Source organism: Carcharodon carcharias, chromosome 5 (genome assembly GCF_017639515.1).
Source record: "Carcharodon carcharias isolate sCarCar2 chromosome 5, sCarCar2.pri, whole genome shotgun sequence".
Classification (NCBI taxonomy): Eukaryota; Metazoa; Chordata; class Chondrichthyes; order Lamniformes; family Lamnidae; genus Carcharodon; species Carcharodon carcharias.
This window is the reverse complement of record NC_054471.1, coordinates 194136106-194149983: the sequence shown is the minus strand read 5'-3', so window position 1 is coordinate 194149983 and position 13878 is coordinate 194136106. Positions and strand designations below refer to the sequence as shown.

Genomic DNA, 13878 nt, shown 5'->3' with positions numbered 1-13878 from the left:
CATAATCTCCCAATCTTCCCAAGGTTTAAAGGAGAGGTGGGAGCACCAGAGGAGAGATTGGGGGGAAATGTGAAACCATTGTTCAAGAAAGGGGGAGATAATAGCTAAAGGATGGTCAGTTTATCACTCGCCTGTAGTGGGTAGGTTTTAGAAACAATGGGCAGAATTTTCTGCCTGTCGGGCGGGCGGGCCTGACCCAATCTCCGGCGGTGGGGTTGGGGGGGGGGGGGAGCCGCTCCCCGCCAGCAAAGCGGGCCACACCGCCGTTTTACGTGGGCAGGCCAATTAAGGCCCGCCTAGCATGATGTCCGACGGAAAGCGCTATGCGCTCCCTGTGCAGGTGGGGGCATTCCCCAAAAGCGAGAGTGGGCTCTTTCACGCCAATGCACAAAAGATTGCCCATCTCCCTGAGGCTAAATGCTGCCTCAGGGAGATCGCTTCCACTTTGAACAATATTAAAAATAGAAAAAAGAATTCCCTAACAAGTCCCCCTCGTCACATTAGGGGGACATGTTCATAATTTACAGATTAACTTTATTAAAATTTTCAACACCCTGCATGAAACCTCATCCCGCCGGTATCCTGCATAGATCTTTGAAGGTAGCAGGAAGGATATGGAGGTCCTTGAGAGGATACAGATGAGCATCAGCAGAATTGTTTCAGGGATGAGGGATCTTAGCTATCATGTTAGGTTAGAGAAGCTGGAGGATTTTTTCCATGGAGCAAAGAAGATTGCTGGAACATTTACACAGGATTACATAGGATATTTGGCACAGAGATGGCATTATGAGATTGTGACGGGTTGAGATAAGGTAGCCAAAGAAACGCTGTTCCCATTAGCTGATGGTAGAAGGACTGGGATTTAAGGTTTTTAGCAAGAGATAAAGAGGGCTGTGAGGAAGAGGGTTTTTATGTAGGAACCGGTAATAACTTGGCATTTGCAGCCTACGAGGGCAGTGAAGCAGAAACAACCAGTGATTTCAAAAGGAAATTGGACAGACACTTGAGGGAAATAAACTTGCAGGACTACGGGGATAGAGTGGAGGTCCGGGACTGATAGGATTGTTCTATAGATGAGCCAACTTGTTGTCTCCTGTGCCGTAAATGTCTATGATGCTATGGCATTGGAAGTCTTTCAGAGTTGAGTCAATTGCAAAGACTGTTGCAGCTCACCCTGTTTAGGGGCAGATATCTTCTGACAACAACTTCCAGATTTCTCTGTTTAGCTGCACTTGTGCGATTGCCAGAAGTTGCTGTCCAATTTAATCCTTAATAACGGTGCACGCTGATCACTTCACTGTTATTCCTATCACAAAATCTGGATCAATATGAAGAACTTAATAAATACAAGTTTGGCTGTTCTTTTCTAATTTAAGTTAAAAGCAATTATGTTTGAAGAAACAAAGATTTGGAAATCTGAATTTCATTATTGAATTTTTTGTTCCTCATTTATATTATACAAATGGTTATTTTAGTGAATGAATTAAAATGTCTATGAATAACTTTAATGATGAATGTGGTATAACTTTTAATATAATTATCAACAGTGTGTATTTGTAATATTATGTGAGATATCCACTTCTATTTTAATGGTGCTGATTTAAATACTCGGACTAAAGGGGCTAATTATAGATAAGTTCATACACGCACACAGGAAATGAAGGATAACATCAGGTGCGTTATTTTTTATTATATATTATTAAAGCTTGTTCTGAATCTGTTTATTCATATAAGTCAACTAATCTAATATTTCTTTAATTCCCCACTGCCACGCACCATTTGTCCTTTTTAAAAACAAATCTTATCCATATTAAATTATAGAAGGTAAGAAATTTGGAATGTGAAAAACAGATCTTAGTTTCATGCAAGACATTATTGTTGCATGCATTTCACGGACCTCATTATTCATATAAATGAAAGGGAAAGAAGTTGAAAGCAATCATGGAGCTGTTGGCTTTGAAGAACCTAGTCATTAGTTTCATTATTTTGATGTGTGCTGAAGTCTGTGGCTGCCTGTTCTGGATTTTGGTACAATGTGATGTTCATTAGCTTGTGGGTCTAAATGTTGCTGTCAAGTCACTGCAAGCCCAGGACAGAGAGAATCTTGCTCTTGAGATTTTTGCTGGAGTTGCTCTGCCTTCTTGCTGTACAGGCCTTTCAACAGACTGTGAGTTTGACTTTGTGCATTTGTTTATAATATTGGTTTATTTATCCTTATGATGTTGCAGTAGGTGTGTGTGAATATGTTAAAAGTAAGAAATGGCCAGAAGTGAATTTAGTGTAAAACCTTCTATGAGTTTACATTTAGTATTGACAGTTTTGGTAGTCTTTACATGCAATAAACCAGGTTTAAAGTCCTTTCGCATGATAAGGAACAAAGTATCCGAATGAAAATTCTTGCTGTTTATCTGGCAGAAGTTTATATTATTTTATGAAATTCTAGCCAGGATATTGCTTTCAGAAAGTAGGTTTGTGCTTTTTTGAAATGGACCACACAGCTTCCTTTCCAACAAAAGTTATTTATATATTTCAAACTTCGGGCCATGTACTTTCATTATGTTTCAATATTTGTCAGATCAGCAGCATAATAATGTGTTTAAAAAGCGTTTGATAAAGTACTACCTAAAAAGCTGGTTAACAAAACTGAGGCTTGTGGAATAGGCGGGTGATTGTCAGCTTGGTTTTAAAAAAATGGCTCAAGGACAGAAAACAGCGAGTCACGATAAATGATTGCCTTTCAGACTGGAGGGTGGGAGACAATGGTGTTGCCCAAGGGTCAGTACTAGGCCCACTGCTTTCTTCGATATAAATAAATGACTTGGATATTGGAAGACAGTAAAATTTCAAAATTTGGCAACAATACCAAACTTGGAGGTGTGGCAAAGGATGCGGGCAATTGACTGCAGCAGGACACGAATAGACTAGCAGAATGGGCAGAGAAACAGCAGATGCAACTTAATACAGAGAAGTGTGAGGTGATGCATTTTGCCAGAAGGGATAGGGAGAGGTGTAATGGCACAGTTTTAAAGAATGTGCAGGGACAAAGGGACTTGGAGCTTCATACGCATAGATCTTTGAAGGTGGCAGGACATATTGAGGGGGTACTAAGCAAAGCATGTGGGCTTCATAAATAGAGGTATTGAGTACAAAAGCAGGGAAGTTTTGCTGAATGTACTGAAAGCTCTGGTTAGGACACAAGGAGAGTATTGCATCCTGTTCTGGTCACTCCACTTTAAGAAGATGTGAGGGTCCTTGAGAGGGTGCAATGGAGTTTTACCAGAATGGTTCCAGGGTTAAGGGAACTTAGCTATAATATTAGCTTGGAGAAATTGAGTTTGTTCTCCTTGCAGCAAAGGAAATTGAGGGGAGATTTGATGGAGGTGCACAAGATTATGCCAAAGAAACGCTAATTCCCAATAACTGATGGTACAAGGACTGGCGGACACAGATTGAAGGTTTTGGGCAAGAGAAACAGGAGGGATGTGAGAAAGAACATTTTTAAGCAGCAAGTAGGAACAAGAAACGGCTGAAGGCACTGGACACCACAAAGGCTATGAGCTCTGACAACACTCCAGCAATAGCAATTATTCTCCAGAACTAGCTGTGCCATTAGCCAAGCTGTTCCAGTACAGCTGCAATACTGACATCTACCCAGCAATGTGGAAAACTGCCCAGGTATGTCCTATCCACAAAAAGCAGGATAAATCCAATATAGCCAATTACTGTCCATCAGTCTATTCTCAATCATCAGCAAAGGGATGGAAACGGTTGTCGACAGTGCTATCAAGCGGCCCTTACTCAGAAACAACCCGCTCACTGATACTCAGTTTGGGTTCTGCCAGGGCCACTCAGCACCTGGGAATCAGGGAAAAATGCTCCACTGGTTGGAGTCATACTTAGTACAAAGGAAGATGGTTCTGGTTTTCGGAGGTCAATCACCTCAGTGCCAGGACGTCACTGCAGGAGTTCCTCAGGGTAGAGTCCTCGGCCCAACTCTCTTCAGCTGCTTCATCAATTACATTGCCCCGCCCATCATAAGGTCAGCAGTGGGGATTTTCGCTGATGATCAAGGAATCAAGTATAGCAGTAAGGAGGGATGACATCTCAGAAGGCTCTTCAAATGAAGCTATATGGGTAGAACTTAAAATCAAATAAGAAGCAATCACATTGCTGGGAGTGTACTGTAGGCCCCCTAACAGTCAGAAATAGAAGAGCAGATATGTAGGCAGGTTTCAGAGAAGTGCAAAAATAATAGGGTAATAATAGTGGGGGATTTCAACTTCCCCAACATTAATAATGTTAGCCATTGTGTGATAGATTTAGAGGAAGCAGAGTTCTTAAAATGCATCCAGGAGAGCTTTTTGAGCCAGTATGTCGAAGGTCCTACAAGAGTGGGGGTGGTCCTGGACTTAATTTTAGGGAATGAAGCCAGGCAAGTGGTAGAGGTGTCAGTGGGAGAGCATCTTGCAGATAGTGATCATAACTCCATTAGATTCAAGGTTGCAATGGAAAAGGACAAGGATGGGCCAGAAATCAGAGTTCTAAATTGGGGGAAGGCCAATTTTAATAAGATCAGATATGATTTAGCCAGTGTGGCCTGGGAGCAGCTACTTTTAGGTAAATCTGCGTCAGAGCAGTGGGACTCATTCAAGAAGGAAATAAGGAGAGTACAGGGCCAACATACTCCAGGAAAGATAAAGGGTGGGACCAACAAATCCAGGAAACCCTGGATGTCGAGGGATATACAGGATTGGATAAAGAGAAAAAGGAAGGCTTATGGCAAATACCAAGGGATCAAAGCAGCGGAAGCCCTCGAGGGGTATAGAGTGTGTGGGGGGGAACTTAAAAATGAAATTAGGAGAGCAAAAAGGGGGCATGAAAAAACATTAGCAGGTAAAATAAAGGAAAATCTAAAGTTAATTTACAAGTTAATTAAGAGTAAGAGGATAACTAGGGAAAGAGTAGGGCCCATTAAGGACCATAGTGGTAATTTGTGTGTGGAGCCAGAAGACGTAGGTAGGGTTCTAAAAGAATACTTTCTGTCGGTGTTCACAAGTGAGAGGGACGACGTGGGTATGGAAATCAGGCAGAAGGACTGTGATATAATTAAAGAAATTAGCATAGAAAGGGAGGAGGTTCTAAATGGTCTGACAGGCTTAAAAGTAGATAAATCTCCAGGTCCGGATGAAATGTCTCCCAGGCTGTTGAGTGAGGCAAGGAGGGAGATAGCATGGGCGCTGGCAATAATTTTCAATACCTCTCTGGCCACAGGAGAGGTGCCAGAGGACTGGAGGAGACAGCCGATGTGGTACCATTATTCAAGAAGGGAGGAAGGGATAACCCAGTGAACTACAGCCCAGTCAGTCTAACCTCAGTGGTGGGGAAACTATTAGAAGCAATCCTGAGGGATAGCATTAATCTACACTTGGAGAGGCAGGGATTAATCAAGGACAGTCAGCATGGTTTTGTTAAGGGGAGGTCATGTCTGACCAGTTTGATTGAATTTTTCGAAGAGGTGACCAGGTGTGGAGATGAGGGCAATGCTTTTGACGTAGTCGACTTGGACTTCAGCAAGGCTTTTGATAAGGTCCTGCATGGGAGACTGATAACGAAGGTGAGAGCCTATGGAATCCAAGGCAATTTGACAAATTGGATCCAAAATTGGCTGAGTGGCAGGAAGCAGAGGGTGATGGTCGAGGGGTGTTTTTGTGACAGGATGCCTGTATCCAGTGGGGTTCCACAGGGATCGGTGTTGGGCCCCTTGCTGTTTGTGGTATATATAAATGATTTAAACTTGAATGTAGGAGGGTTGATCAGTAAGTTTGTGGATGACACAAAAATTGGTGGGGTGGTAAATAGTGAGGAGGATGGTCTTAGATTACAGGAGGATATAGACAGGTTTGGTCAGATGTGCTAATCAGTGGCAAATGGAATTTAATCCGGATAAGTGTGAGGTGATGCACATGGGCAGGGCAAACAAGGCACGGGAATACATGATGAATAGTAGGACCCTGGGAAGTACCGAGGATCAGAGAGACCTTCGTGTGCATGTCCACCGGTCCCTTAAGGTAGCGGGACAGGTAGATAAGGTGGTTAAAAAGGCATATTGGATACTTGGCTTTGTTAGCCGAGGCATAGAATATAAGAGCAGGGAGGTTATGCTGGAACTGTATAAAATGCTGGTTAGATCACAGCCAGAGTATTGTGTGCAGTTCTGGAATCCGCATTATAGGAAGGATGTGATTGCGCTAGAGAGAGTGCAGAGGAGATTTACCAGGATGTTGCCTAGACTGGAGAGCTTCAGTTATGAGGAGAGATTGGATAGACTGGGGTTATTTTCCCTGGAGCAGAGGAGATTGAGGAGGGACATGATTGAGGTGTATAAAATTATGAGGGGCATAGATAGGGTAGACAGGAAGGAACTTTTCCCCTTGGTGGAGGGATCAATAACTAGGGGGCATAGATTTAAGGTAAAGGGTAGGAGGTTTAGAGGGGATGTGAGGAAGAATTTTTTCACCCAGAGGGTGGTGGGAATCTGGAACTCACTGCCTGAAAGGGTGGTAGAGGCAGAAATCCTCATAGCATTTAAGAAGTATTTGGATGTGCACTTGGCATACAATGCTATGGGCCTAGTGCTGGAAAATGGGATTAGAATAGTTAGGTACTTGTTTGACCGGCGCAGACTCGATGGACCAAAGGGCCTTTTTCTGTGCTGTAGGTCTCTATGACTCTATGACTATGATTGTGCAATATTCAGCACCACTTGCAACTCCCCAGATACTGAAGCAGCCTGTGCCTGTATGCAACAAGACCTGAAGAACATTCAGGCTTGGGCTGACAAGCGGCAAGTAACGTTCACCCACACAAATCCAGGCAATGACCAACTGCAACAAGAAGAACCTAACCATCATCCCCCCTTGACATTCAATAGCATTACCATTGCTGAATCCTCCACCGTCAACTGAACTGGACCGGCCATATAACTACTGTGGCTACAAGAGCAGGTCAGAGGCTGGGAATTCTGCGGTGAGTAACTCACCTCCTGACTCCCTAAAGCCTGCCCACCATCTTCACGGCACAATTCAGGAGTGTGATGGAATACTCCCCACTTGTCCGGATCAGTGCAGCTTGATCAACATTCTACGGAATCCAGGAGAAAGCAGCCTGCTTGATTGGCATCCCATCTACACACATTCACTTCCTTCAACATAGATGCACAGCAGCAGCAGTGTGAACCATCTACAAGATCATTGCAGGAATTCACCAAGGCTCCTTAGGTAACACCTTCCAAACCCGTGACCTCTACCACCTAGAAGGACAAGGGCAGCAGATGCATGGGAACGCCACCATCTACAAGTTTCCCTCCAAGTGACAGAACATCCTGACATGGAATTGTATTGCCTTTCCTTCACTGTTGTTGGGTCAAAATCTTGGAACTCCCTTCCTAACAGCACTGTGGGTGTACCTACACCACATGGACTGCAGCGGTTGAAGAAGGTGGCTCACCACCGCCCTCTCAAGGACAATTAAGGATGTGCAGTAAAAATCCTGGCTCACCCAGGAAGAACCCACGCCCACTGAACGAATAATAAAAAAAAGTGGTAATGATTGGAACTCTCTGCCCTATAAGGGTGTGGAAGCAGAGATGATCAATGATTTCAAAGGAAATTGGTTGGACACATGAGGGAAAGAAACCTGGAGGGCTAAAAGGAAAGAGGTATTTGACATGAAGCACCGCGAGCATTTGGCACGGATGATTTAAAGCACCCGGCAGTAAAGGTGACACATTGTACAGCTCAGGTAATATAATTAAGTAAATACCTATAAAAGTAAATAATTTTTAAAGTAGCCCAAATATTTTTTTAAAATGTCTGTGCTGATTTCTGATTTTTCATATTAGAAGCAAAAGTATTGCCATCACTTATATTAAAAGCATAAATTATTTGAGTTATCCTAAATCAAAATGTCTCTCTTTTGGTACAAGAAATTTACCTGGAAAATTAGTGTTCCCAGCTTGTCACCTGATTTTTTTGCAGGGGAAAGGGGGGGGTGAAATGGGTGGCTCCAAATGTCTCAAAACTTCCCTGCCCCGGCCGTGCTGAACGGAGACACTCTAGCACAAATGCAGCCTTGTGCTGTGAGCTACATCTCGGCCAGAATTTGTAGCTGGATGGGCAGGCGCGCATCCGACCCGACTGAGCATGAAATGACGTCGGCCGAGCGTGCCCACGTCAACGCGCAGTCGCACCGAAGTTCGGTCGGCAGGCGCGGGCTGGTGCCAGCAGTGCGCCCACTGGCATTTAAAAGGCCTATAAAGGCCATTTAGTTATCAATTGACGCTAATTTTTCACTGCCCGTTCAACCTAATGGTTCGCAGGTAGGCGAAAAAAACCAAGCGGCCTTTGCATTTTTTTGGAAATCTGGTGCACGGGCGGGATGAGGTTTCCAAAAGCAAATACAAATAAAATAAAACTTCATTTTTTAATTAAAAACATGTCCCTGCTCACATGAGGGAACATGTTTTATTACATTTTTCTGCTCTTTATTATGTTTTTAAATATCTCTTCATCTCCCTGAGGCAGCTCCGTGCCTCAGGAAGATTATTCAGCGACCTCCCGCACGCATGCACAAAGTTCACACTAGGCCCCCTAGTCAGCGCTCAGCATTGCCGCATACGCATCATGCTGGACGGGCCTTAATTGGCCCGCCAGCGTGAAATCGAGATGCACTGTCGATCGTGGGCGGTAGTCAGCCTCCTGACTGCCCTCGTCCGGCTCCGCCAATCCCTCATGCCAAGGGGAATATTTCTGCCCCTTATGTTGCTGGAGGAGGGAATGTGACCCAAAATGACAGGTCTTTGTTCACAACACATTCCTTTTATAAATAGTGACATGCATATTTAATACCAGACAGCTTTTTTCTCTTTTGTCGTTTTATTTAGCTATCACTGAATGTGTGTCGATATGTACGAAAGAGATGTAGAAATAACATTTTCGCTCTCAGGTTATGACCACACAAGTAAATTTAAAGCTTTATGAGTCTAGAGCCCATCATGTGGAAGATAGTGACTGTTTTGACTGAAGACTATTTCTTCAAGGCAAGACCTCAGATTTACAATGAATAATTGGGCTAGCTTTTACTGCTTTTGGTTGGAGAGAATTCCACACTAATACCACCCTTGAATACGACCCCATGAAGTCTCATGCCATCAGGTCAAACATTGGCAAGGAAACCTGCTGCTGATTACCTCATACCACCCTCCCTCAGCTGATGAATCAGTGCTCCTCCATGTTGAACGCATCTTGGAGGAAGCACTGAGGGTGGCAAGGTTGCAGAATGTATCCTGGGTCGGGAACTTCAACGTCATACCAACACGAGTGGCTCAGTAGCACCACTACTGACCTAGCTGGCCGTGTCCTAAATGAGTTAGCTGCTAGACTGGGTCTGCGGCAGGTGGTGAAGGAACCAACAAGAAGGAAAAACATACTTGACGTCATCCTCACCAACCTGCCTAGCACAGATGCATCTGTCCATGACAGTATTGGTAGGAATGACCACCACACAGTTGTTGTGGAGATGAAGCCCGTCTTCACACTGAGGATACCCTCCACCGTGTTGTGTGGCACTACCACCGTGCTAAATAGGATAGATTTCGAACAGATCTAGCAACTCAAGACTGAGCATCTATGAGGCGCTGTGGGCCATCAGCAGCAGCAGAATTGTACTCCAACACAATCTGTGACCTCATGGCCCAGCATATCCCCCACTCTACCATTACCATCAAGCCAAGGGATCAACCCTGCTTCAATGAAGAGCACAGGAGGGCATGCCAGGAGCAGCACCAGACATACCTAAAAATGAGGTGTCAATCTGGTGAAGCTACAACACAGGACTACTTGTGTGCCAAACAGCATAAGCAGCAAGTGATGGAGCTAAGAAATCCAACAACCAACGGATCAGATCTAAGCTCTGCAGTCCTGCCACATCCTGTTGTAAATGGTGGTGGACAATAAAATAACATGGGAGGAGGAGGCTCCACAAATATCCCCACCCTCAATGATGGAGAAGCCCAGTACATCATTGCAAAAGATGAGGCTGAAGCATTCGCAACAATCTTCAGCCAGAAGTGCCGAGTGAATGATCCATCTCAGCCTCCTCCGAAGGTCCCCAGCATCACAGATACCAGTCTTCAGCCAATTTGATTCACTCCACGTGATATCAAGAAATGGCTGAAGGCACTGGATACTGCAAAGGCTATGGGCCCTGGCAACAGTACTGAAACTTGTGCTCCAGAACTTGCCATGCCCCTAGCCAAGCTGTTCCAGTACAACTACAACACTGGCATCTACCCGGCTATGTGGAAAATTGCCTAGGTATGTCCTGTCCACAAAAAGCAGGACAAATCCAACTCAGCCAATTACCACCCCATCAGTCTACTTTTGATCATCAGTCAAGTAATGGAAGGGGTCGATCACAGTGCTATCAAGCGGCACTTACTTAGCAATAACCTGCTCACTGATGCCAGTTTGGTTTCCTCCAGGGCTACTCAACTCCTGACCTCATTACAGCCTTGTTCAAACATGAAGAAAAGAACTGAACTTCCGAACTGAGGTGAGAGTGACTGCCCTTAACATCAAGGCAGCTTTTGACCAAGTGTGGCATCAAGGAGCCTCAGCAAAACTGGAGTCAATGGGAATCAGAGGGAAAACTCTACACTAGTTGGAGTCATATCCAGCACAAAGGAGAATGGTTGTGGTTGTTGGGGGTCAGGCATTTCAGCTCCAGGACATCACTCAGGAGTTCCTCAGGGTAGTGTTCTCAGCCCAACCATCTTCAGCTGCTTCATCAATGATCTTGCTTCCATCTTAAGGTCAGAAGTCGGGATGTTCGCTGATTATTGCACGATGTTCAGCATCATTCATGACTCCTCAGTTACTGAAGCAGTCCATCTCCAAATGCAGCAAGACCTGGACAATATCCAGGCTTGGGCTGACAAGTGGCAAGTAGGAAAGTATGTTCTTCATGCTTCTGCCACTTTAATGGATAATCCCTGAATCAAGGATCATAATTCAATCACAGCAGCAATGTGTGTTTTCCACATTCAGAAATTTTTATCCAGAGTAGTTGATTGTGTAATTTAGCCCACTTCCACAGGATTAACTGTATTTACCTCTCAACTGTATTTAGCGCAAATGCGCTATGACTCCATTCCTCTGAAAATAAGGTGCAAGTCCATTATCTGGGCATACCAGTAGTTTCAATAGGTGTTCAGAACAGCCTCCAATTCCAGCATCTTATTGCAAATGCTTCTACTATTCATCTATAAACACTGCTGTATATGTACCTCCATTCATGCATCATTTATGCCTGCTTTTCTGTGGTTCCTGATGTTATTTTGGTCTGTCTAGATTTTTGTATCTAAGCACATCCATTGACTACCTTGAATCCTATGATCCATTTCACCTTGGATGCAGTTGCCCCCCCCCTCCCACTTCCTCCTTCCCCGTGATCTCTTCCCCACACTCCCCCTCAACCCTTCTACTTGGTTGGTTGAAATATCTTTTGATTGTCTCAATGTTCTTGATAAGCCTATTTGTTCCTATTTGATTGAGAGCCTGTGTATGCAGTTACTTCTATTTTGAAAGTAATGTTGAATATTATTGACTCCAGACTGTATCCATGCATTTACATTCTCCACCACCTTGCTCCGCCTGGGTGAGCTTCTTCTCACTGAACAACTTCTTCTTCAACACCACTTACTTGCTTTAAATAAAAAGTGTTGCTGTGGGCACCCGCATGGGTCCTAACCAAGCCTGCCTTTTTTGTGCGATATGCAGAACATTCACTATTTCAGTCCTACTCTGGGCGGGGGCTCTATCTTCTTTTCCTAGTACATTGATGGCTGTATAGATGCCACCTTTTGCTCTTGCCATGAACTGTAAAATTTCATTGACTTAATTTCCAATTTCCACCCTTCTCTCACCTTCACCTGGTCCATCTCCAACTCTACCTTTCCCTTCCTTGACTTCTCTGTCTCCATTTCATGGGATAGACTAATATTCATTTCAAGCCCGCTGACTCCCACAGCTACCTTGCCTGCACTTCCTCCCACCCTGCTTCCTCCGTTGTGTTCTCCCAGTTTCTCCGTCTCTGTCACAGCTGTTCTGATGATGCCACCTTCCACACCATTGCTTCCGATATGTCTTCCTTTTTCCTTAACCGAGGATTCCAACCCACCATGCTTGACAGGGCCCTCCACCATGTCTGAACCATTTCACAAACTTCTGCTCTTACCCCTTCCCCTCCCTCCTTGAACCATGATAGGGTCTTCCTCATTATCACCTTCCACCCCATTAGCTTTCGTATTCAACAGATCATCCCCCACTATTTTCACCAGCTCCAATGCGGTTCCACTGCAAAACACATCTTTCCCTGCCCCCTCCTTTCAGCATTCTGAAGAGATCATTCCCTCCATAACACCCTGGTCCACTTCTCAGGCATCATCTCCCTTCCCTTCAGCACCTTTCCATGCAGGTCCCTTCTCACTATCCAAGGGACCATACACTCCTTCCAAGTGAAACAGCGATTTACTTGTACTTCTTTCAGTTTAGTATACTGTATTTGCTGCTCACAATGTGGTGTCCTCTGCACTGGGGAGACCAAACAGACTTTGTGGAATGCCTCCATTCAGTTCACAAGCATGACCCTGAGCTGCCTGTCACTTGTCATGTTAATTTTCCACCTTGCTCCTGCTCTGACCTTTCTGTCCATGGCCTGATATAGTGTTCCAAAGCTCAACACAAGCTCAAGGAACAGCACCGTGTCTTTCTTCTCAGCACTGTACAGATTTCTGAACTCAATAATACTGAGTTCAACAAATTTAGGTCATAACTTCTGCCTCCACCTTGTTCGATTTTTTTTTTTAGGTTTATTTTTTAGCTGGCTTGTTTCTTTCTTTTTCCCTTATGCTTTCAGGTGGCTACTATACAATCATTCACGCCTGATCTTTGTTTCTTTACTATACCCATTACCACTTTCTTTGGCTTTTCCAAATTGAAATCGTTTGTTATTTGATCTCTCCAGCCCTCCACCCTGTCACCTTTGTTCATCCTGCCCCTTACCCACTTCTACTGGCATAAAAATTCATACATTTCTATGCTTCTTCTGTTCTGATGAAAGATCGTCAACCTGAAACGTTAATTCTGTTTCTCTCCACAAACGCTGCCTGACCTGTTGGAATTTTTCCAGCAATTTTTTTTTCTTACGTTTCCTATTTCTTTGATTTCCCTCAGCTCTTGACTCCATCCCAAGACTGCCATATGTCTGTTTGTACGGGTTTCCTGCCTGCTCCTTTGTTGCTACTTCATACTTTCCTTCATAAAACGTTTGGAGTTTTGTATTAAGCTGTCCGCCTTGCTGATCTGCAAGAGCTTAATTAATAAATCCAGCATTATTCACTCAGCCTTAAAGATCAATTTTTGTATGTGCTGGTGGTTTAGTGAAATAACTATTTTACTGAAACCTTGTTTGAGCATTGAACTGGCATGCCATTCCTGAAACTTTGCAGAGGCGAACTATTTCACCCTTTTTTTGCCAGTAATTTTGCTTGGGTTTGGGTTTGATATTGAAAGCTTCAGATGACAGCCAATTCTAGATCATCAATCTTATGTCTCTCACCCCGCAGTCCCTGCAAGTTTAGATATTTCTGTGCAGTTGTGGAACCCTTCTAGAGGTGTAGAGCAAATGAATGAAAATTGCCGCTGCCTGTTTAAACCACCACAAAATCCAAAGTGCTAGTGAACTTCAATCTGTAAACTCCCTGGTGTGTGAATAAAATGAATCAAAACATTAGCATTTTATTAAACCAATATTGACAAA

The 13878-nt window shown here is 44.0% G+C and overlaps 1 protein-coding gene across 16 annotated transcripts in view; it reads left to right on the top strand.

The window, feature by feature from the left end:
• The window catches only part of asxl2 (ASXL transcriptional regulator 2), a 319202-nt gene that overhangs the window by 182232 nt on the left and 123092 nt on the right, over positions 1-13878 (top strand). The window contains exon 1 of one of the 16 annotated variants that reach the window (XM_041187687.1): positions 2148-2167. The exons of 14 other annotated variants lie outside the window; for them this stretch is intronic. The gene's annotated coding sequence lies outside the window, so the exon portion shown is untranslated. Of the gene's footprint in view, positions 1-2147; positions 2168-7781; positions 7801-13878 lie in introns of those variants that run through there. One more of the 16 variants, XM_041187688.1, reaches the window with a different exon arrangement.